The sequence below is a fragment of the Fukomys damarensis genome, unplaced genomic scaffold (assembly GCF_012274545.1).
Source record: "Fukomys damarensis isolate Sample0158 unplaced genomic scaffold, DMR_v1.0_HiC HiC_scaffold_18, whole genome shotgun sequence".
Lineage (NCBI taxonomy): Eukaryota > Metazoa > Chordata > Mammalia > Rodentia > Bathyergidae > Fukomys > Fukomys damarensis.
In genome coordinates, this window is record NW_022900930.1 from 29,038,955 (window position 1) to 29,064,761 (window position 25,807).

At 35.7% G+C, this 25,807-nt stretch overlaps 1 pseudogene; it reads right to left on the reverse strand.

Moving 5' to 3' along the window:
* Positions 1 to 3,048: 3,048 nt before the first annotated feature.
* Positions 3,049 to 8,275, reverse strand: LOC104866074 (annotated as a pseudogene).
* Positions 8,276 to 25,807: the final 17,532 nt, after the last annotated feature.

The window sequence follows — 25,807 nt, forward strand, 5'->3', positions numbered from 1 at the left end:
TTGGGGTTATTCTCTCCATCCTGACGACAGCGATTACAATTCTTCCCAGTGAAGAGGATATGGACATTAAAACTTCTTATCAGAATATTATAGTACATCCATTAAAATAAAGAGGTAGACATCCTTAATATAGCCCATTAAATATTTTTCTATAGATAGTTTTAGAGAGCACAGAGCACAGCTCTTGGGACTAAAGTTGTCTATATGCTTACTAAAATTTAATAAATGTTTGGTGTATTTACGGCTTTAAAACAAGAATGATGTGCTTGCTAGATTGTTCATAGTGTCACCACAGAGCAACAAAACTATAAGGCTATTTTATTTATTTGGGAAATTATTCTGTTGTTTAGGTACTTAGGTCTAATTAAGTACTGTAAGAGCTATTTATTTGGAGTAATGGAGCCTACAACTCAGGTTATGGTTCTAAGCATGAACTGGGATCTTTATCTTGTCCTAAGTGATTTAACAAGATTTGTGGATTCATCTTTTTTTCCCAATTATCACAACCAGAGCAAAACAAAAAATATTTCCATAGGAAATAAGATCCTTACCTCTGTAGGCGTAAGTGTAAAACAGGAGAACTTAAATGAGTTGGTCTGACTACACAGCAATAATTATAGCAACTACTGTTTTAAGGCAGACAAAGGCCAAGATTTCCTTAGCAGGAAAAATAACATACACAGAATTTAAAATCTATTTTATTATAGAAAGAAAAGTTTCTAACAAATGAAAATGTATTACCTGTTCCTTAACTGTGTAAATAATATTAAATTTCTTTGAAACTGGAAAAATACATTTTTCTATAACTTTGGGTCTGAACACTTTGAATCGGGAACCAGAAATAGGAACCAAATGGGTACTGTATGCCATTGATTATCTTTTACATCTTTTAGCATCTTTAGTAAATAGGAGAGGTTCTAGTTCAATTTACTAAAGTTAATTTTTGGCTTAATAAAGTGAAAATTTAAATTTTCCTAAATCCCTGAAGTTCGATTCATAGCTTATTTTATTCTATTCATTGATTCCCTCCAGCACTTTTCTTCTTTGTGGTGCTAGAGATTGAATTCAGAGCCATGTGCCTGCTACGCAAGCTCTCTACCACTGAGCCACATTACCATTCTAGTAGCTTTGTATAAGCATCAATGGAGATACTTTTGATTATTATATTTAATTTCACCTATTACTTTGTTTTGTTTGATTTTTCCTTCAAACATTTGTTACAAATTTAAGTATTTAAACATTCTTAGAAATAAGCTGACTTTTAAGTCATACTAACATTGCTTACTAATGACAGGTCCTTGTATTTCACTTAAAATCTTGAATCTAGCTCAACTTTTTTTGTTGTTTTTACTTCAATTTTATTCTTATTTGTATGTTTATAGAAAATGACAGAAATCACAGGTTTTAGAATGCCTAGAAGTTATTGCAGCTCCATATTTCAAACACGATATCAGGTTTCTTCTCACTGTATGCACATTATTTATACACCAGGGCTGCAGTCTAACATTTCAAAGCAACAGAAGACAAAGACAAGAGCAGGAGAGGGGAGGTTCCATGAATGGAATGAAGAAATCAACTTTTGATACAGAATTAAAATCTCCACTCACTGTCTCAACCCCTCTTGGGATGTATTCCCTGCAAAGGTGGCTGGGTTAGTAGAAGATGACAAGAGGTGAAGGGGCCAGATGCCTGGCCTGGGAATATAAGCCCAGTGGGCTCCGTGAAGCTGTGTCTTCACTATTAATGCAGAAGTAAATAAAGGCCGGGGTCGGAGGGCAGCTCGAGAGGCCCTCAGTACTGACAAATGCACTCACGACCACACAGAAGGACCTGATGCTTTATTCCAATATGCTTTACTCCTGAGTCTGTCTTATTCCAGCGGACATGCTGAACTTTCTGACATATGCCGGGCTGAAGGTATGAGTGCCACAGTTGGTCTGAGTTTAATACTGGCCTCCTGCCTTGCTTCCTTTGAGCCTTTTCCTATAGCCTTCTTGAGACCCATCCTTGGTGAACATTTATGACCTAGGCCTACTCCAGGCTTGGGTTTTTAGAGATGGATTGATTAAGTTGAGACCAGGTCTGGGGCTTCCTAGCTGCATGAGGTTTCCTCAAGCAGGACTCAGGCGAGCCAGGAGTTTGCCAGTAGCTCAAGGGGAAGGGTTACTTGCATGGCAAGTCAAGGTCACAGGCAGCATATGGGAAGTCAGAACATTTCAGGACACAGGCCTAGGGGCCAAGGGTTCCAATTAGAAGGTTTGGGCTCCCAACACTGCAGTGAGCCACGGCATGGACCCTGGACACAGAACCTGGACCACTGTGAGTACTGTACAAGCTACATGTGGTGCTGGCATCTGTGGTAGGCAGGCTCCTGAAGGTCACCACAGCAGGGAAGGAAACTGAGGGTGGCCCAGGGGCCCAGGCCAAGGCTTCTCATGTTTAGCCTGGAATCCCATGGAGTAGAGCTGTGGAGGCACAGTTGCACGTGGACCCTCAGAACAGCATATTCACAAAGCAGAAGCCTGGCACAGGCTCCAGGTGGGAACAGGCTGAGGGGAGACTTGCTGAGGACTGGGAAGCTCAGGACACTGGAGCTGGAATGCAGGTCCTCACCGTGCCATGGCTGCAGCAGGCCTGTGTTTTCAGCAAGAAGCCTTAGGCGTGGACCAAGAAGAATCCACAGGGTGCTCAGAGCTAGGAAGGAGGCCTCTTTAAAACCAGGGGACAGAGAGGAAGAGGAAGACTTGGACAGTGAAAGTTGCCAAGGGATTGAGTGACAGGGATTCACAGGGGTGGCTGGGACAGCGAGAAGGCTTCTGAGGCAGAGATGCTGGGATGAGGAGGAAGCTGCAGAGTCAAGACTTGATCCGTGTCTGAGCACACTCCAGAACCACAGCCACAAATGACCTGTGCTGGAGCAATGGGGTCATAGAGGGCCTGTGGGGCAGAGGGAAGGTGGCCAGAGTCATGCCTTGCCCAGCCCAGAGAGAACCTCCCTGGCTGGGAGAAGCAGAGTCTTGGGGCCCTGGTGTCTGAACGGCCCTTGGCCTAAGCCATGTCTCTGAGCTGTCATGTACTCAGCTTCTCACTTGGCTTGTCTTTGCCAATGACCTCCACCTCCTCTGGCTTCTCAGGACTCTGGGCCAGGCTGTCTGGTCCAGACACAGTCTCCAGCAATTTGGTGCTGTGCTCCTGAGCTTTGGCTCTAAGCGCCGCAATGCTGATCTCCCTCATTTCTTCCTGGGAGATGGCTGCCTGCTCATCAGGGCCCTGCTCCTCCTGCTGTATCTTGTCGTGCTTAGGCAGGGCCTGGCATTCTACCTCGGGCTTCCTCCCAACTCAGTTGCTACCTCTAGTGACTTTTTGTGCATCCCCAGTAGCCACGGGACACAGGAGTTCGTGATCCATCCTTGGTGGGCTTGAGGGTGGACTCAACAGGGGAATGGAATGCAGCACCATGGCCCATACAGCCCTTGCTCCACCCCAGAACTCCTCTGGCCCCAGCACTTCTCTCACTTTCTCCACTTGGCTCTGCGGTTCTGGAATCAATCTGTATCCTGTTTTCTGGCAGCTCTGTTTTCACAGCCAGCATGTCCCATGCATAGATGTCTGGGTAGTGGGCCTTGAATGCCTTCTCCAGGATCTCTACCCAGTGGGAAGTAAAGATTGTCCTGTGTTACTGCTTCTTGAATTTCTTGGTTTGGTGTAAAGCCGAATTGGACATTTTTTGGTCACTGGAGGAAACATGATCAGAATCGGAGCTGGCCACCTGGCTGGTGTCCCACGGTCCCAATGCTCTGCACAGTGGCTGCAAGTGAGTGCTCTGAGGGTTGGACAGCACTTCAAGGGAGGTGGGCTGAGCGTAGAAGCTGGGGAGCACCTGGGGCCATGTAAACTCCAGCTCTAGAAGCCAATGTGGGAAACGTGTTCTTAAAATTAATACATGTGAGCTTCAGAATAGCTATCCATTTTTCTACCTATATTGACATATATTCACACTTGTAAAATATATGCTTATGATCACAAATATATAGATGTGTGTATGTTTATATTTGTGCTTTTGTGTACATATATATTTCAAGCTTCAGTAGCAACCAAAATTTTAAAGAAAATAAAGAGCTACAACCTAATTTTCAGGTGTTTTAGGTGTATAATTTGGGTGTTTTCATTCTCTGCAGATATCTTAATGTGTTTTCACTTTTATCTAAAATTCTGTGCAGCTAGTTTGTCCTTTCCTTGATGTCCAAAAAGTGAAGGTTTGAAATTAGTTTCAACATAAGCAGAATGAATATTTGAACAAGAAGCACTAATTTATCATAGTTAAAAATAAATTTGAACACACCTGTCTACACTTGAAATAAATTTTAAAGCTCACTTCCCCCTAGAATTATTTGGTAACAGATGTGTGACTCAGTCAATGAAAGAATGGATCAAACTATTCTGAACTGGAATTCTGAAAGCTGCTGAATTTGTGAGTCTATGCTTGAGAGAGAAACAGACACCATGGCCTCATGCCTGCTTTCAGAGCTTGGTTGTGCAATGATAAGGAGTTGGGCAGCACTTTCGGCAGACATCCAAAAAGTTTGAAGAGCTAGTAATGAGTAGAGGAATGCTGCAATAAAATATGGTGCTACGGCATACTAATTATTTTAAGCTGAAGGAAGTTGAGAAAAGCACAGCAAGGAAATATTATCTGTAATCTTTTCTTCCTCTTTTATTTGGACTTTGCCTACCTTTCTACTCAGAGACCATGTAAAGAAAAATATCTGGCCCATTCCCCCTGAAAGTAAGCCATAAGATCCACACTTTAGAGAGATCCTGATCTATACCAAAAGATAAAAAAAAAAAAATCGAATAAACAGTCTTGCTAAATTCCTGCCTGTTTATCCCTTTCAGCTTCTACAACCCTTTGCCCAATTATATTTCTATACAACTGTCCTCTTTTCATCTAACCTAAACATAAAGCTACAGTTTTCCCTGGGTCTTTGAGTAATTTCTAAAGATTCCTACATCGTGAAAAATTTTATTAAATAAATTTGTAATATTTTTATTTTGCTCACCTTTGTTGGGTGTTGGCCATGGACCTTGCTGTGGGTAAGGAATAGATCATGTTTCCTTCCCTAGAATAGAAACAGATAAAAAGGAAAACTTCTTATGTAATCAGTGGAAGTCTGGGCAGGCACGGAAGGCATGTGGCCAAACTACGGGAAAGTGGGAGTACCGTGTATGGTTCTGGCAATAGTGATTCTTAATCCTCAGAAACCTCACATTGAATGAATTCATATAAAAATTGGTCATCAGAACAGAACCTCTGACAGGAAAGAAGAAACTATAAAGACACTTTGGGAAACAAAATAAATGATCCTATTTTGACTTCTCATAAGGAGAACACAAGGTTGATGACATACTTAATTTGAAATTAGACTTTATTAATCTATGAAATTGGAGCTATGGATGGCCTTTTATGGCTCGTAGTTGTATACGTGGACCTTAATTTGTATGCTTAACAAAGATGATCTTGGAGAATTAAATAAAGGATGGAGTTAAAATAAGAAGCAAGGGGTGGGTAAGTATCCACTTCCTCACTTCAAAGGGCAGGGGGAGGAGCCTGATGCTAGATACCTGTGGCTTATGAAGAGGAATGCACACATGCCAAATCCACAGCAAGCTAGTGAGCCTCAGAAGGAGATGGGAAAATAAATACCTCTACTTTTCCCTTCTCCTACCTCCATATTTCTTGCAGTGCTTCCCATTTGTCATGCCAGTAGGGAGGCCAATCCATTGAAGTCAGGTTCTCAGATTCAGAGCAGTATGATGAAAAGCTGGAGAACAGACAGAGATATCTAGAGCAATGGCTTTTCCAAACAGAAAGTATTTCTTCTTTGGAATGTGTTTATTATCTTATTCTTCATTATATATACATTTGTGAGCACCAATTATATTCAAGATGTACTTCATCTACAGGGTTATTTAGGAAGATGAAGGAAGAAAATTGTGCAAAAATTGTCCGTATTCTCAAGGAGCTTATAGTATAAGAAGAATAGCATACAAATAGCGCTAGGCAGAATGTGATACACAAAAAACAAATGACAAGGCTAATGTTACAGGGATTAAGAGTAAGAAAGAATGATCAAGGCAGTCAGGAAAGAGTTCATGAAAGACATGACAGTTGAGATTGCTCTTGTGGGGTAGGCAAGATCATAGAAATTTCGAGTAGTAATATCTCGACCCACATGGTGGGAAAATATTGGAGATAAATAAGGTGGGTTGGAAAATGTAAGCTATGTCCAGAAAGTCTGATGGGAATGAGTGCTCCTTCAAGGTAGCAGTGGGAGATAAAATCAGAAATAAACCAGACAAAAGCTGAATGCCTTCTCCATCACACACACACACACACACACACACACACACACGCGTGCGCGCGCACACAAAATGATGCAGTCACATCCATATATCTTCATTACAACAATGCTATCCTACTGCAAAGTTTCAGAAGTCACCTCTGAGTAAATGCAAACTCCATGAAAGTGAATTATATAATCTGATATTAGTATTGCCTCTCTTATAGGGAAAATTCAATATGCACATTAGGCATGATTTTCTTTTCCCTAGCTTTATTCTACGTAAGTGTTGCTTCCAAAGTATGATTATTGTTAGGATAAGAGCACCATCTAGTGTGTTCTAGTTTTATGTTAAATTCAAAATCTTATCTGTTTCTGATGTTATTAGAGAAGACAGCCATACAAGAACAAAAAAATAAAAACCAAACTTTCACAACTATTTTTGTCTTTAAAATTCACAGTTCAATAGATTAAGATTTGGGGGAGTGTGTTTGTAATACTTCTAAAGAGTATACCCAAGAGGAAATTGATCTTTCTCATCATTAACTGAGGAGAGGAAAGTATAGAAAATAGCTTATCATCACTTTCCCAGCATAACAAATCTGGCAACTGAAAAGCAAAAAATAAAAAAAGACAAATGCTAATTTTATTTCTAATTACCATTTTAACATGCAATTTAACAACCTTGCATATTACAAACCAATTATCATCATTTAATTATATAAATAAAACAACATAAAAGCTGGGAGGAATATTTAGTGATTGTAATGTGAGGATGAAATTTTCAGCTTTAGAATAAAACAGTATTAGAAAATAATCAGAGAACCATAAAAAATTGACATGCAAAAAAAACCTCAGTCCCTTTTGTTCTGCTATTGCTTTGTTCACAGAAAAGCAAGCAGAAAGGGGAGAAAAGAAGGGTAAAGAGAGGGCAAAGAGCAGGCAGCAGACAAAGGTAGTGGGAATTCAGAAAGAGAGCCATGAAAGCTGTGCAGTTTAGCTCCTCATTTCCTACCCTTTAGAATTTTATATTTCAACATTAGACTTGGAATCCTCTGATGTTTTTGAAACAAGCTAGTAATTTCCTAATATATCATCATTAAAAATATATCAAAATGATCAAAAAGAACATGCGTACATGAATGATACTCAATAGGGACAAAGCCCACACTTCTCATGAGCATTTTGCAGTGAACCCCGACAGCATTTAAAGAGAGGATGCAGTGTGTTCTTTGGTGCCACAGCAATTAAGCCAGTCTCCTATTTAACTTTTTGTGCGTTGATATATTTGAAAAGAGCTGATAGTAGCTAAATGAAACCAAATACAGCATTTCCTGATCAGAATGTTTCATGTGGAGAATATGTAGGTTGAATGCCAACAAAGAGCAAGTGTGCAGTGTCTATTTTCCACTATTTATTGGTCTCTGCTTTCAGAGCCACTACTATGGAGAGTAAGCTGCTACCCATGGTCAATGGCCAGGCTTGGCAACAGCTTCCTACCTCCATGTCTAGCTATATGTTGAATTTCCGGTTCCTCAGTCAAATATCCTTGAGATGCATAAGTATATTTATAGTCCACAAAAGCTGTTATTAAATAGACTTTTGCTCTTAAGTGATTCTTGGGTCTCAAGCTCCTGTAGAAATTCCAACCTCCTGGGGACTTTATTGGAAATGTTGAATCCACTGCCTTGCTCTCATAACCACTAAATCAAAAATCCCTTTGGACAGGGTCAAAGATTTCTTATATCAGCAGGTCCATCAGGCTCGTGATGATAGAGACTGTCTCACCAAACCCTCATGCATTCACAGGCAGGGTTTCGGGAAGGTGTCTGGACCATGGGATTATGGTACTGCTCTGTGGAATCCTCCTCTGGTGACACTATCAGCTGAAAGTGCCTTTGGAAGGTGGGGCTTTCCACAGAGGGGTGTGACATGGAAGGATATATTTCTGGTTCCTCCTAACTTTCTCTGCTTCCTGGCGATCATGACATGAGCAATTTTCCTGCAATACTCTCTTACTCTGCTGTTTCTATATCAGAACTAGCTACCCATAGACTGCAACCATGAGCCAAAATAAACCTCTCCTCCTTTAAGTTGCCAGTGTTGAGTATTGTGCCTCAGCAAAGAGAAATTAACTAAGACAATGCTCTTATGAAAACAACACCAACTCCCATATTGTTTCTTTAGCCAATAAAGTTTTTTGTGCATACTCCTCAAACCCATTGTAGTCTGCCCTTTGAACAAGAAATGACATTAATTGAAATGTTTCTACTGTGCAATTTTTAGCAAATGTAATCCTTAGAGTTTCTGATATATTTATTCCATGGAAGAGCTCAAAGTTTTAATATCTAGCGCCTCAGTTACTTTCCCACTGCCGGGCCTATATATCAAACACACGCAATTTAAAGGAGGAGAGGTTTATTTTTGCTCATGGTTTCAGTCCACTGTCAAGTTGGCTCCAAGGTAGAAATAGGATAGCAGAAAAGGGCATGATGGAGGAAAGGATGTTGAAGCCATAATGACCAGGGAGCTCAGAATGAAGGAAAGATCCAGGGAGGAAGAGATCCCTTCTCGGTCATTTCTCCAGTTATTCCCCTCTCCTGAACAGCTGCCCTCTTACAGAACATTCAGCTATGAACTCATGCCCTCCGTATGGTCCATTCACCTTTCAAACACATGAGGTTTTTAGGGACATTTTTTATCTAAGTCATAACATCTAGGATCTGCCATTAAACATTCTGAAATCATATTTTGTTTACTAAAAGCTATAGTGTTTATAAATCCATAATTGTTTGTCCAGGCCCTGCTATACACTCTGGAGAGATGTGTTCTTTCATGTCCTTTTCATTTCCCTCCTCACTAGAAGCTCCTAATGGTTTTGTTTCTATCTTCTGTGCTACTTTTTTACTATACTCTAATTGCCAAGTAAAACAATTCACCTGATCTCAGCATCTTATTTTACTCCTTTGTCTCACCATTCCAGATTCTTTTTTAAATATATTTTTATTGGTATATTTTAGGTAAATGATACAGTTACATTCATCATTGGGATCTTGTATCTTTACTTGACGTATCTTGGTTCTTATTATTTCCCCATTCTCCTAGCCTCACCGTTCCAGTTTCTTGCTCTGATGGAAAGTTTCTTCTCCTAATATCCATCTGCCTAGAAAGCTCTGATGCATCTTTCAGTCACAAATCACATGTCACTTCCCTTGTGAAACCTTTCCTGTATTTCCTAGACGACTTGACCACTTCGGTCTCTAGCTGATCTACTGTGCTGTGTCCATAGCACAGCACACCTGAATGCAGCACATCTATTCATTTACCTCTCTCTCTATCAGCAAGTGCTAAGCATTTTTGAGAAAATGGCTTCTTACTATCTTTGTACTACAGGATCCATCCCTGGACAGAGTCAATAAGTGTTAATAGATTAAAAATGTAACCTGCTCTAAGTATCTGCTTATCTAGGACTAAAAAATGGAGGAAAGTGTTCTAAAGCAATGGTTTGAAGAAAGTAGTTTGAATAGCTATTAAGCTTCAAAAGTGAAATGCTAAAATCATTTGGCCTTAACATGTGTTATTTGAGAACAGTGCTTTGTTTCTTAATCTATACCTAATAAAAAAGGATATATACTTGACAGGAAAATGTGAGTGAAGCAGCAGAGGATGTAGATGTAGCAGCTATAAATCTCTTTAGATTAGTATAAACATTCATCTAAGATTCTTTGAGATACTTTGTTTTGCTTTCCCTCTTGACTAGATAACAAGTATGTACAGTGACGTTGCTATCTGGGAATAAAAAAATCTGTCAAACACTATTCATCATTTCACAGTCAGTTATAGGAAGCAGATTTCTTTAGTGTTTCTTAGAACAAGAAATGATTCTAAAATGAGAAGAACAATCTCACCAAGAAGTATGAGTAGACCCCAAAGTGGCAAGCCCTGTAGAGGACTTTCATATCAAAGGCCCTACAGATATCTGTGCAATCACCCTAAAATGCTTATGAAAGTAAAGACATTTTTATTATCAGTTAGTATATGTAAAAGATGCTATACTGCAAAGTACCATGAAAACTCTCCATAGAAAATATACTCACTAGTAAATATTAACCACATAAGATATAAGGATATTTATCTCTTTACAGTAGCCAGATGCTGCACAAGATATTTGGCATATCCTAGTAAGAACAGGATTGAGAAAAAATGTAAAGGAACATAAGCATTCCACTTCATTATTTCAGATGAAAATTTCAAATTAGTAGGATGAAAATTTTAGCTGTTTGTACCTCTTATTTTTTCAAGAATAGAACTATTATCACTTTCTTAATTTCAGAATGAGGCTTATTACAAAAAATTATTTGAGCTTGATATATTTTATGGTACACTTGTATACAGGCAAAATAAAACCATATATATCAAATAAAAATATATGTCTCATGCAATTTTTAGCAGTATAGAAAATTGTACTACCAGCACCACTGAAATTCACAATTATCTATGCTGAACGGTAACTGTGGAGCTTAATTTTATCAATATTAATCAACTTGAAGTAAGAAAAAGTAAAGTTCATAATATCTGATAAGTAAGTTCAACAATTTGACATTTTTGTTAGTATATTTTTGATGTCACTAAGAGAGCTATGAAGAAAATGTTAACATTAATAATATATATTCTATAAATGTAGTGGGGTAAAAGATTTATTTTTCATTGAGTTTATTGGTACATTTTAGGTATACAGTACAGTTACATTCATCATTGGGATCTTGTACCTCTACGTGACAGGTCTTGGTTCTCATTTTTTCCCCTTGTCCCTGCCCTCCCTTCATCCTTCCCTATTTACAAAGACTTTGGTTTTACTTTTTCATTTTCTCATATATTTCTTTTCCCTTATTCCCTTTCCCCTACCAAAAGATTTTTAATGTGATTTAGTGCTACTTCATCTGCACATTGGAAAAATGTCCCACATATGAAAGATGCGAAAAAATTAGTTCCTTGAACACAAAGTCTATCAATGATAAATAGAAAATGAGTCACAGGTGAAAAAAATGTTGTAAGCCCAATGATTACAAAACAGACATTGATATTTTTTTAAATATACAGAATATCCCGTGTCTTACTTTGACCTCGCTACAAACCAAAATTTATTTTTCTTGTGACTTTTGCACTTGTCTTTTTATAAGGCTTGAAATTTTTGTTGTATTCATCATTACACTATCATTTTATTTCTTCGTGAAATGCCAGTGGTCATTAACTTTCTGATATCTCATGTGTCAATGTTAAGTTCTATCAAATTAAAGCATCCAGGTTATTATTGGTTCAAATATACAATACATATGTCTATATGACTTGACAACTGAATAAATACCCCATTCCCATTTCTTGACAATCAACTGAAATCCAATGGTTATACTGTTTTACTCACTCCAAATAATCTCATCAACATAGCTTTTGTTTATAAGTTTTAATATACTTGATAACAAGTTCACAAGAGCTCTGGATTCAGAATGAAGTACAGATGGGCTGCTTCTTAGAGATTTCCACTGTTGGTGTTTTCTTTTGTTGTTGTTGTTGTTTTTCTTCTTTAAAAAATTTGTTCCTTAGTTTTGCAATAGTGTTTCCTTTAGCATGTATTCTTTCCATTTTTAATGGGTTTAATGACTTTGGCAGATTTGTACATGTGCGTTACATGCTTTGATCATGTGCCCCATCATTTTTCTTGCCCTTTCCCACCTCTTTCACAGTTTTGAGGGGTTTCAATGTGCACATTTTGTGTATCTTCCCTCCTCATTATCTGGAAATGATCAATTAAGTATTCATGGTCCAGAAATCAATGATATTCTGTTGCTTCTCATTTGATGAGTGAAACACTATAATAAAATGAGGACGTCTTGCTTTATTGCTGGTATTTTATATGCATTAGTAGAGACTAATTTTTAATATGTTAGCAATATAGTATAGGATTCACTAGTAACTAACTGATAAGCAGTTCAGTTGTACAGATAATTATTTATGAAAGATAAAGTTACAGTAACTAATAAAATGGAAATAGTTTTCTGATTACTAAATTTTTATTCTAAAATAAATATCTAATTTAAACTAAATATCTCACCCACAGTAGTAGCATTATTCACTTATTTTTCAATATCAAATATAAATATATCAATAGGTACAAAAAGCAACAAATCAATCAAGTCAGATTAGAGCAAAATATCTCCAAACATCTGTACAATTAAAACTCAAGGCAAATCCATTTTTTTTATCCAGGATAAATTGTGTGCAGGCATGGAATGAGCTCCAAGTATGTGTTCCTGAGAAAGCACAGAAAAGCTAAACTTTGAAAGAAAGCTTTAGTACAAGATACACTTGACACTATCAGTGATCTGTGATACTCCAGGGTTAAAGAGAATGTAAATCCTTTAAGGAAATTAGTCTTCCTATTTATATGCTAGTAATTAAAAGCTCAAATTTCAAATCTGTCTCCAGCTCCTGATTCCAGAGTATTTGGCAATTCACACATATGACAGTTTCCAAGTGTACTGTATTATGTCACATTTAGCTTAACTTAAACAAAAATCCTGTGCAACTTTAAATTTCTGCTGCATGTCCTGATCTCATTTTTTATAGAGCAATTTTTTATCAGGGATTAATACATCCACATTTTAAAAGACATTCACACATGATAAGATATAATTTTATCAATTACATGCATCAGCTATCAACCACAATGTTTAGGTCTCTCAGACAGAAAATTGCTCTTAAACATATTTTTACATGCTAAACTTTTAAACCAGTTTCTTAGCTTGAATTAAAGAAAGGTATAGTTAAGACTGAGTAAGCTTAAAAAACCAACCTAATTAAAATACTGGCCAAAGTTGATGAGAATAAAAGTACATGTTTTTCACTAGTAAAGATTAGTCATTTAGTAATCTAGGCTTTTTATTTTAAAATAAATGACATATTTGAATGTAAATATAAGTATTCGCTACTTCAAGATAACAGAAATTTCCTAAAAACTAACATAAATAAAACCCAGCAGACATGTATTAAACTATAACCTTCAGTTGACCACAATGGTAAGGTTAGCAGTGCACCAAAATAAGCAAACTAGGCTTAAAAGTTCATAACTTCCTTTGATGCCATTCAAAAAAATTTTTCAAACATCTCGTTTCATAAGTTCAACACAAATCTATAGTGCATATAATTTTGGAAATTTAAAAAACATTTACTATAATTACTAGTTACATCAATTGTACAAATCAATGGCTTCACTATGATGTTTCCATACGGGCAATCAAGTCCATCTCACACACTTCTCTATCTTGCCCTAACCTCTCCCTCCCCTGGTCTCTTTCCTCAACCATAAAAGTCTCTCTTCTACTTTCAGGTAATCTTTTATTTCCTAGTTTCCATAAATGAGCAAGATAGGTGATACTTGTCTGTCTGTGTGTACCTTATTTTGTTTAACATACTATCTTTCAGTTCCACCTATTTCCTTAAAAATGACATGATTTTGTTCTTCTTAGTAGAGGAATAATACTTAATAGTAAACATAAACCACGTGTTCTTTATTGATTCATCTGTTGATGGATATCAAGCTGACTCTAATTTGGCTACTGTGCATAGTACCACAATAAACACTGGCTTTCAGGTATCTCTGTGTCTTGGCTTTGTCTCCTGCAGGTGTACATGCAGAAGTGGTATAGCTGCAGCATCTATGGTCTTTCTACTTTTCTTTTAAAAATATTTTAGGTAAACCTTAGTGAGGTATAAATTATACACAGTAAGTTATAGATTGTATACAATAACCACAAAACTATATAATATAATTTGATGACTTTTGACAAATAACCATTTAACCACTAATCCTTTCAGGATAGAGAACTTTTCCTCTCCAAAACATTTCAAATATATATTTATTTCATCATCTCATTTTCTTCTCTAGAACTAAAGGTGAACAAATCACACTACCATATTTTGTCCAGTGTATCTTCTAAGCTTTATTTTCTTCTGCAATGGTTTTTATATTTGTAAAATCAAATGCTTTCTATGTATCTATCATCGATGTTATTTTTTCATCTTGAATTTTCTCCTGTCCATTAGTATAATTTTTTATTTCTGTTGCTACACTTTTCATTCTAGCATTTCTGTTATTTTTATTTGTCTGTTTTCCTTTGTCTGTCTGTCTTCCTTTCTTTCTTTCTTTCTTTTTTTCTTTCTTTCTTTCTTTCTTTCTTTCTTTCTTTCTTTCTTTCTTTCTTTCTTTCTTTCTTTCTTTCTTTTTCTTTTTTTGTATTTATTATTTTTCTGTGGAGTTCCCCAACCTCTCATTCAATAAGGCTATCCTTTCCTTTTTTTTGTTGTTTTGTTGTTTTTGTTGTTTTTTTTTTGAGAGAAAGTTATATCAGTTGCTTTAAATACTTCTTTTAAATTCCACAACTGAACCATCTCAGATGTAGCTTCTGTTGCTTACCTTATTCTTGACTATGGATCAAATATTCCTGTCTCTTTACATATGTTGCAAATTTTAAATAAAACACTAAACCTGTTTTGTTTTGTTTTTTTCCAGTACCAGGGATGGAACTCAGGACCTCTCATTTTTTTTTTCAGCTTTAATTGAGTTTGTTCATACATTTTAGGGATACAGTACAGTTACATTCATTGTTGGGAATTTGTACCTCTACATGACATGTTTTGGTTCTCATTTTTTCCCCTTGTCCCTTTCCTCCCTTCACCCCCTCTCCCCCTCCCCATCTACAAACACTTTATTTCCATCTTTTCATTATCTCACATTTTTTTCTTTTCCCTTATTACCCTTCCCCTACCCATCCTACCTTCCCTACACCTTTAGCTCCTTTCTTCGCATTTCTAAATGTCAGTAATCTTATTAGGATCTTATGTATTATTGCAGATTATTCACACCAGAGAGACTATTCGGTATTTACAGGACCTCTCATTTTTGAGGTAGGCACAGCACCACTGAGTAAATCCCTGGCCCTGAAGTTTTAAATTAATACATAGTAAAGACCATGGTTTAAAAAAAATCTCATAAAAGGTGTTTGTGGTTGTTTTAGAAGACACTTCAATTACTAACTGATTGTGTTGCAGATTGCAGACTAGAGCTTTTATTTTGTTAATGTGAATATTCCTAGAATCTAAAGTATTACTTGAATCGATATCAGTTAGCAGAACTCTACACTGTTTCTGTCTTTCTGAGTTTTGATTTTAGGCTTTATAAGATAAAACCTAAAAAAAAAAAATAAAAGATAAAACCTATAGTAGATATTATCGAGGGATTTGCTGTTAAATCTAGCATGGAAAATTCATTGTGTCTAGCTAGTGCTAAGGTTTGTTTTGATTTTTTTCCCCATGGTATTAAGAAGGTAGATGCTCAGATCACTCCAAAGTATCTCTACAACTACTGTTCTCTAACACTATTCAATTTACAGTATTTCTGGGCCAGGGATTTAGCTCAGTGCTTCTGCCTCCTGCTTTGCAAGTGTTAAGGGTCAGAGTTTGATTCCAGGTACAAAAAGAAACAAACAAATGAACAAAAACAAAAAAACACACAAATAATTTATAGTATCTCTCTTCTACTGTTAACCCAATACTTTCAATCTAGTAAACACATTGTGACCTTTGCCTGCACATGTGCAGTCCTTTTCGTAGACATGGGCTGATGGTACTTCTCTGCACCATCTTTTGGAATCATCTCTCTGTATATCTGTCTTCTCTTTCATGATTTATTCCATAGATATAAACTGCTTAATTTGCCCTACACTATGACCTCTGCCTTCTTAGTTCTTCTTAGTAGTATCAGTTTCTACTGAGTCTTAAATGCTTTGTACCATAGTCAGAAAAAATGATCTCAGGCAGAAAGCTGGGCAATTATGGATATACAAAGGGAGATTCATTCTGGCAGTGTGTGTGATGCTGCACTGCTGTTTGCCACTGTCTGGAAATATTTGCTTTATATACTTTCCAAGTTCTGGAGTTTATTATGACAGGATTCTTTGTATGGTACCAGTCATTCCATCCAATAAATACTAGTTTTGTACATACACATTTAGATACTAAATTTGCATAAACCTTTTCATTTGTCTTGATGTGTTTATGATAAGTTGTTATTAAAATAAAACTTTAAAAGTCTCCCATAGATTCTTAGAAGAAATCACTAAGCAACAATATTTATGGATCCCTGATGTAAGCATATGATAGATTAATAATGTTCAAAAATATCTACAATCAAAATGATGCTATGGGATTATTAAGAGGAATCAGACAAAGGTTCTTTTATGGAACTAATAGGTGATAAAGATAAAGTACTGGGATACAGTGTAGAAAGGGATATGGCACTGATGCATTAGATAAAATATTAGAAGCATGTGAGAAGGTGAAAGAATAGATCAGAGTACAAGGACCTCAAGTATTAGGGAATTAACAGAGAAAGAACTAGTATTTATGGATAAATGAATAAGGAATGGCCATGACCACATTAAAGACAGAAGAATTAACAAAAACAGTGCTGGAAAACCAAGGTTCTTTATAAGAAACAATGAGTGCATAAATTTGTTTGGAACTTAAAGTAAGTTAAGAAGAAAAGGAAAATATTTTAAAGTAAACTAGAGACAAGTCTTAAATCATGAATATCAAGATTTCTGCTTCATTCTTTAGATAGTAGCAAATCATTGAAGAATTTTGTAGGTGGAAAATGTTTTGATCTAAACAAATGTTAATGTGTTATGAATGGATAGATGTCTTCGAATGATCCAGACTACTATTTAATCTACCATAAAATTAAGTACATTTTATTGTTATCTAATCATAGATTAGTCTAAAAATACTAAAATTTGCAGCAGTCAGTAAATTTTCATTTTGTCTTAAAATCTTTTAGTAAAATTAAATTCCACCTTATTGAAAGAAAATTAAAATTCAAAGCAAAAAAAACCTATGAACAAAATAATTTAACTCATTAACAATCTTAAACTTAACCACTGTTTTAATATGTGAAAAAAGTAAATTATTTTGGCCTTGCCAGAGATCAAGATCATGAACTAAATGATGTTTTCAGAGTGGATTTACTTCAGAGGGGAGACAGAGTGGTTAAAACAGGACAAATAGGTCCCAAACTGGCCTTTGTCTTTAATGAATGTGCCTCAGTAATCTGATGTGCAAATTAAGGAGTTGTGGAAATTTTCTAGGGTCTTTTGAGCTTTAAAATGCTGCAATTCAAGAAAAATACTTGTGTATGTCTTGGTAAAAGTCATTTTCTCATATTAATAAAATTTGATATGGGGGCTAAAAGAATCACTCGTCATTCTAACACTATTCATATCCTCTCTTTAAAATTAGTTTATATTCAACAAACTAACTTTTTTTTCTAATACCTTTGATAGAACTAAGGTCTTGTGCTTGGGAGGTAGGTGGTGGAACCACTGAGCTAAATCCCCAGCCTTCAACAAACTTTAATTGAGCATCTACTATGTATACAAAAATACTATATTGGGTATGTGAGAAACACTCTCTATTAACCTAGACAAAATCCTTATCTTCAAGAAATTTATGAGACCTAGTCTATATGAATATGCAGGGGAAACCCTGGAGTAACCACAACAAACTTTGTGTCACAAACTTCTCCGAAGACCAGACCAACAAAGAATGAGAATGTCTAAATTTCAGCAGGGTGGGCTAGTTCAGTACCTTCTATTTCTGTTAGAACACTGCAACTGTGATGGGTGAGCCCTGTAGTTCTTCCTGAAAATATGAGTGAATCAACCCAAACTTCAAATACACATTGCTTCCAAGAATGCCTACTCCATTTGTGGTAGAAAGACAATGTTAAAATGAAAGTCCATGACTGAGCTTCCAATTTATCTATAATAGAGATTTAAGTTTAAAACAATAGAAATGTCCATAATTATTCTCTCTTTGAGCCTCGTTATTCTTCTCTTCCCTACACTCTATCCCACAGCCTCCACAGACAAAGTGGTGACTTGTTTACATACAAGAGAAGCAATGTTTGAAAATATTTGAGCCATGGATTCCGACATCTAAAATTATTAAATAGAATCAACTTTTTGAATTACAATTACTAACAATTCTGGAGAAAAAACAATGAAATAGTTTGCCAGTTGAATAAAACAAAAACTTAAAAATTAGAATATTAATTTTCAACACAGATGCACCATAAGAAACCTATGCTATGGAGATTTAACTTGATATAAATGTTTGGAAAGGCAATTTAATGATGCTTTTTAAGAAACAAAGATACATCTCTGATATAATAATTCACCTAGAGAGACCTAATTTTTTGTGTGGTGAAGGGAAAAAAAAATACCATTTTATAAGGTCTACATTCCTAGATATTTTTTTCAATACCGTGGTTTGAACTCATGGTCTTTGCAATGAGCTGAATCCTGGTCCCTTTAAAATTGTTTTTAAAAATTTTATTTTCATTTATTTATTTATTTTTATTTTGAGATAAAGTCTTGATAAGTCACTCAAACTGGATTCAAACTTGTGATTCTTCTACTTTAATACCTCTGAGTGCTGGGATTATGTGCATGTGCCACTATGCCAAGCTTTTATTAAGACTTTTAAGTGTACATGACAGTTATCATTAAATATAAGTACAATGTTTTTTTTGTTGTGGTTTTGTTTTTTTTTTTTTTTTACCAAGTATGGAACTCAGAACCTGTGAGGCAGGCATGGTGCCACTGAACAACAGATCTGTAGAAAGTTTTTCAACTTACATGACTGATACTTAATACCTGTTAATCAACTTCCTATTTCCAGTGCTCTAAACTGCTAGCAAACAATTTCTACTTTGATGAGTTTAAATATGCCTCAAATAAGTGGAATTTTTCACTGTCTTTCTGTGACTATAATTTCACTTAGCATACTGTCTCTAAAATTCATCTATGCATATCATAGTTTCCTTCTGGGGTGTGGCTAAATAAAATTACGTTTTATGTATCTATCACATTATCTTGTTCTTTTCAGTGTCCATGGATATTTAGCTTATTTTCACCTCTTAGCAACTGTAAAGAATGTTACAATAAACATAAAATGTATGAATATTTCTTTAAGATTCTAATTGAAATTCTTTGGATAAACATTCAGAAGTGAAAAGCTAGATCATATGGTTGTTTTATTTTAAATTTATCGAGGAACTTCAGTATTATTTTCCAGTGGTTGACCACTTGACATTTCTGCCAATGGTGTACAAGTTTTCACATTTTTCTACATTATTTCCAACACTATTATTTTGTGGATCTTTTGGTAATGCCAATCTTAACAGGTGCAAAGTGATATGTTACTGTGGTTTTCACTTCCATTTCACTGGTGATTTGATCATTCAAATTCTCTTTGGAGAAATGTCCATTCAAGTCCTTGGTCCATTTCTAAATTCAGTTATTTGTTTTGTTTGCTGTTAAGTTGTATGAGTTCCTCTTATATTTTGGATACTAACACATTATAGATAAATGGTTTACAAAAGATTTCTCTTGTTCTTTAGGTTATCTGTTCATTCAGTCACGGTTGGGATATATGTTCCCTAAGGCCCATAGGTTGAGGGGTGTAGTTGCCAAAGCAGAATGAGTCAAGAGGGAACTTTGGAGAAATAACTGGCTCATATGACTCTAACATTAACAACGGCTTAATTTATTGCTGACTTCACAGCTCAATGGGTTTAATAGGACATGGATCCTAATTGAATAAATAGGTCATAGGAGTTATGGCTTTGAAGGGTATATTTTGTCCCCAGTACTTTCCACTCTGGTGCTTCCTTCTCTGCTTCCTGACTGCCATGAAGTGAGCCGCTTTCCTCTAGTCATCCTCCCACCATGATGCTTCTGCCTCACACAGGCCTAAAGTAATTGAGCCAGTTAAGCATGCACAGCCTCTGAAACTGTGAGCCAAAATCAATCTTTCCTCATCGAGTTGTTTTTACCACGTATTTTGTGACCGTGAAAAAAAGCTTTCACTCCTGTGCTATATAGAAGCTTTTACGTTTTATAGAATCCTGCTTTTCTATTTTTGTTTTTGCTTTTTATATTATATCTAAAAATATATAATGCCATAGCTAATGTTATGAAGATTTTCTCCAGACATTCTTCTATGAGTTTTACAATTTTAAGTATCATGTTTAAATCTTTAATCCATTTCAAATTAATATTTGTCTATGGCAAAAGTCAGTTTCATTATTTTGCACATGGATATCTCGTTTTTCCAAAATTTGTTGAAGATTATCCTTTCACAATGTATTTTTTATTTTTGGCATCCTTGTCAAAGATAAGTTGATTGAATATGCATTGGTTTATTTTTGGCTTTCTATTATGTTCCATTTGTCTCTATATGCTCTATATGGTCTAGATTTGTCTTTTTGACAGAACCACTCTTTCCATAACTGCAGCTTTGTAGTATTTTTTAGATTAGGAAGTATATGGTCTATAGATTTGTTCTTTGCTATAATTGTCTTAGCTATTTTCTCTCCTTTGTGGCTTCTTATATATGTTAGGATTATATTTCCAATTTCTGTGAAAATATTTCTGCAACTTTTCTAGGGATCGAATTTAATTTGTGGATTGTTGTGTGTGTTATGGACATTTTGATAATATGAAGTTCTTCCAGTCTTCTATGGTTTGGAAATAGTTTGTCAGCCAAAGGTCTTAGAGTTCAAAGGTTGATCACAATGTGGTGATGTTAAGAAGTGATGAGACCTTTAAGAGTTATGGCCTAGCACAATGTGATTAGGTCAGGTACAAGCAAATCTCCTTTCAAAGGAGATTAAGGTAAATCTCCTAGGACCCTGAGTTAACTCTCTTGAGAGGATTTTTACAAAACAGAGAAAAACTTTTCCCTTGCATTTGATCCCCACCTTCCACACCCATTCCCACAGTTGTGGTAACAGCTTCCATGAATTCCTAGCCATAACCAAGCTGGTTCTGGTACCATATCCCTGAGCCTCCTGAATGTAAGCTACACAAACCTTATAAAGGAGTCAAATTCAGATACTTCTATATATCAATAGGAAACTGAGGAGTGCACATTCTGTGACTGTGGAATGCCATTTCTTTTATCTTGTCATAAATTTCCTTCAGTAACATTTCATATTTTGCATTTTCAGAGTGCAAGTCTCTCACCTTCTTAGTTAGGTTTATTCCTAAGCATTTTATTGCTTTGATGTTATTTTAAAGAGGATTGTTTATAATTTTCTTTTTGGATTATCTTTTGTTAGCCTATACAACTGTTTTATACAGTTAATTTTACATCCTACAACTTCACTGAATTCGTTGTGGGATCATTAGACTTCTACATGTAAAAATCATTTGTGAACAGAAAATAGTTTTAATTATATTTCAATTTAGATAGCATATTATTTCTTTTTATTATTCAGTGGCTCTCACTAACATTCTAGTACTCTTTTCAATAGAAATGACAGGCTGGAAATTTAGCTCAGTGGGTTCACTTCCTCCCTCGCAAGCACAAGTACAATGCAATCCCCAGTACAAAAAAAAAAAAAGAAAAGAAAAAAGAAGTACAAATGACAAAAGTGAGGATCTATTCATTGTCCCATAATCTTCGAGAAATATTTTGATTTTTTCACCATGGATTGCTCACGTTTAAGTTATTTACCTCTATCAAATGTTTTTATCATGAAAGAATATTGAATTTTTTTTTTTTTATTGAGTTTATTGGTACATTTAGGGATACAGTACAGTTACATTCATTGTTGGGATCATGTACCTTTACATGGCAAGTCTTGATTCTCATTTTTTACCCCTTACCTCTGCCCTCCCTTCACCCCCTCCTCCCCTCCCCATCTACAAACACTTTATTTTCATCTTTTCATTCTCTCACATTTTTTTCTTTTCCCTTTTTGTTCTTCCCCTACGTATCACACCTTCCCTACACCTTTAGCTCCTTTCCTCCCATTTCTAAATGTCAGTAATCTTATTAGAATCTTATGCATTGTTGCAGAATATTCACACCAGGGAAACTATTCGGTATTTACACATGTGGGACTTATTTATTTCACTTAGGAGTATATCTTCAATATGTATCCATTTTCCTATGAATGAATCTATTCTCTCGCTCTTTATGGCTGAGTAATATTCCATTTTATAGAAAAACCACAACTTCTTTATCCAGTTTCCAACGGATGGGCAAATAGGTTGTTTCCAAGATTTAGCTATTACAATTGAATTTTTTATAATACTTTTTCTGTATCTATTGAAATGTTCATATGATTTTTATCCTTCATTCTGCTAATGTGAAAATACAGCATTTATTGTTTTTTAGCTGTAGAACCATCCTTTACATGTCAATGATAACTCCAGGTCACTTTGTTCTGCACTTAGATCTTTACAATATACTGCTGGATTTGGTTTGTTCTTATCTTACTGAAAAATTCTGAATCAGCATTCATAGGTATATTGGCCTGTAGTTTGATTCCTCCTTTGCATCATAAAAGTTAGTTTAAATCCTTTGTCCAGTAATCCATGCAGCACACTTTGATCAATTTCTGGAGATTTTTCCTGGTTAGTTTGATTGTGTCATGCTTCCTTTTTTTTTTTTTTTTTTTTTTTTTTTTTTTTTTTTTTCCTTGTGACTTTGTTAGAAACCTTGCATTTGATGCACTTCCTGGTGTTGCCACCAAGGGTACCATGAATTTTTCTACCCCTTTTATTGTAACTGGTTTTTCACTTTCCTAGGTGGTAGGAGGTTCTTCACTGGCTCCTGGATTTTTCACAAAGGAAGTTGGTTGGTGTATTACTGTTAAATCAAGTATATATGTAGTTTCTTATTAAAGTATCAAGCTGACATTTTGAAAAGATCACTTTTTTATCAGAATTATTTCAGGCCAACTGTGAAAAAAAACAGCATGGTACTGGCAAAGAAACAGGCCTGAGGATCAGTGGAACAGATTGGAAGATACAAAAACAAATCCAGATGTACTCAGCTACCTCATCTTTGACAAAGGAGTTGACCAACCCCACTGGAAGAAAGATAGCCTCTTTAATAAATGGTGTTGGAAAAACTGGATCTCAACCTGACAAAGATTAAAACTGGACCCTTATCTTTCACCATGCACTAAATTAAAATCCAAATGGATGAAAGATTTAAATATAAAAACGCAAACAAGTAAACTTGCTGGAAGGTAAGTTAGGCAGAACTCTTGAAGACATTGACATAGGAAAAGATTTTATGAACAAATCTTCAGTAGCATGGGAATTAGCAGAAAGAATCAATAACTGGGATGTCATCTTAAAAAGCTTCTCCACTACAAAAGAAATCATCAACAGAACTAAGAGACAACCCACAATGTAGGAAAAACTTTTTACCAGCTGTTCCTCAGACAAAGGACTATTATCTAGAATATATAAAGAACTCAAAACAATCAGCCCCCCAAATATAAAGACCCAATTCAAAAATGGGCATCAGAAATGAACAGACATTTCTCCAACAAAGAAGTAAAAGCAGCAAGTAAATATATGAAAAAATGTTCCACATCACTGGTCATTCAAGAGATGCAGATGAAAACAACACTGAGATTCCACCTCACCTCACAAAGAATGGCTGCTGTCAAGAAATCAAACAATGACAAATGTTGGTGGGGTTGTGGGGAGAAAGGATCCCTTCTCCATTGTTGGTGGGAGTGCAGACTGGTGCAACCACTAAGGAAATCAATACGGAGATACCTCAAAGAACTAGGATTAGAGGTTCCATTTGACCCAGCCATCCCTCTGTTGGGTATCTTTCCAAAATAATTAAAAGAATCATATCACAGTGATATATGCGCACCCATGTTTATAGTGGCACAGTTTGTAGTAGCTAAAACTTGGAAACAGCCCATTTGCCCATCAGTTGGAGACTGTATAAAGAAGATGTAGTTTTTCTATCAAATGGAATACTACTCAGCCTAAAGAATGAGAAATCAGATTCATTCATAGTAAAATGGATACATATTGAGGATATACCCCTAAGTGAAATAAATAAGTCACACGTGTGTAAATACCAAATAGTTTCTCTGGTGTAAATAAACTGTAATAGTACACAAAATCCTAATGAGATAACTGACATTGTGAAATGGGAAGAAAAGAGCTAAAGGTGTAGGGAATGTGGGAAGGGTAGGGGAAGGGTAATAAGGGAAAAGAAAAAAATGTGAGATAATGAAAAGATGGAAATAAAGTGTTTGCAAATGGGGAGGGGAGGAGGGGGTGAGGGGAGAGCAGGGACAGGGGGAAAAATGAGAACCAAGACCTGTCATGTAGAGGTACAAGATCCCAATAATGAATGTAACTGTACTGTATCCCTAAAATGTACCAATAAACTCGATTGAAAAAAAAAAGATTTATTTCAGGCTTGCAATAGCATTCAAATTGAAAGTAACTCAAACTAAAATAACAAAATCATGAACAAAAACACTTGAAAAGCAATGGCATGGACCGCAATCAAGATTCAGTGATGTAGTAAAAAGCTCTATCATATTTCTCTGTCATCTGAGGCAGATTGCTTTATCGAACAAAAATTCAAGGAAAAGACTACTTGTCATGGCCCGTGACATTTTTTTTTTCTCTGAACTAAGGACAGTTTCTGGGTAAATGCGGTGGTGTTCTGAAGTGCATGCCCATGTGTTCGCAAACTCATGTTGACACCTCATGTAGGGTACCGACGTGAACTCAGTAACCAGACTAATTCATTTCATGAAGTGGGAGGATTTGTATATAGCAGTGATGGCAAAACTTAGACAGACTAAGTGCCCAAACTGCATCCCAGAACCCCATTATGTATCATAAAGTGCCAACACTATGACTAACCCTGAATGCTCAGCAGCTGGGGAGGTGCTTCAGCGACCTGTCTTATGTGCTGACAGGAAGGGCTTTTTGTGCTTGTTGCAGCACACTTGTCACAGGTTCGCCACCCCTAGAACATAGCAAAAACAACAGAAATTTATCTTTGTCCTGCTCATAAGAAAGTTAATGGCACAAATTACGAAGTACTTCATTACTTATGACAGCTAAAACTTTAAAATGCCCCCAAAATCCAACAGTAGCAATGCAATAATAAAAGATGATGTATTCATATGGTGAAGCACTTTGAATTGTTGAATTTTATGTATAAGTAAATTTACTAAAATAAAAATTTATTATTATGTTAAATGGCCAAGCAAAGACGTAATTCTCTAAAATTCTATGAAGTTTTCTGTTCATAACTATACAAATTTTACAATGGCTTTTACAATTTTACAATTATAATTTTAAATTTACAATTATAATATTACAATTATAATTTTACAATTATAAAATCCATTGGAAAATGTAGAGATATAATATATAGAACAGATATATTTAGATACTGAAGTAACATATATTTCTCTTTCTTCATATTTTTCTAATTTTATATAATGAACACGGACCTTATGTTTTTTAAATAAATACAATTACACTTGAATTAAAGGTAAACAT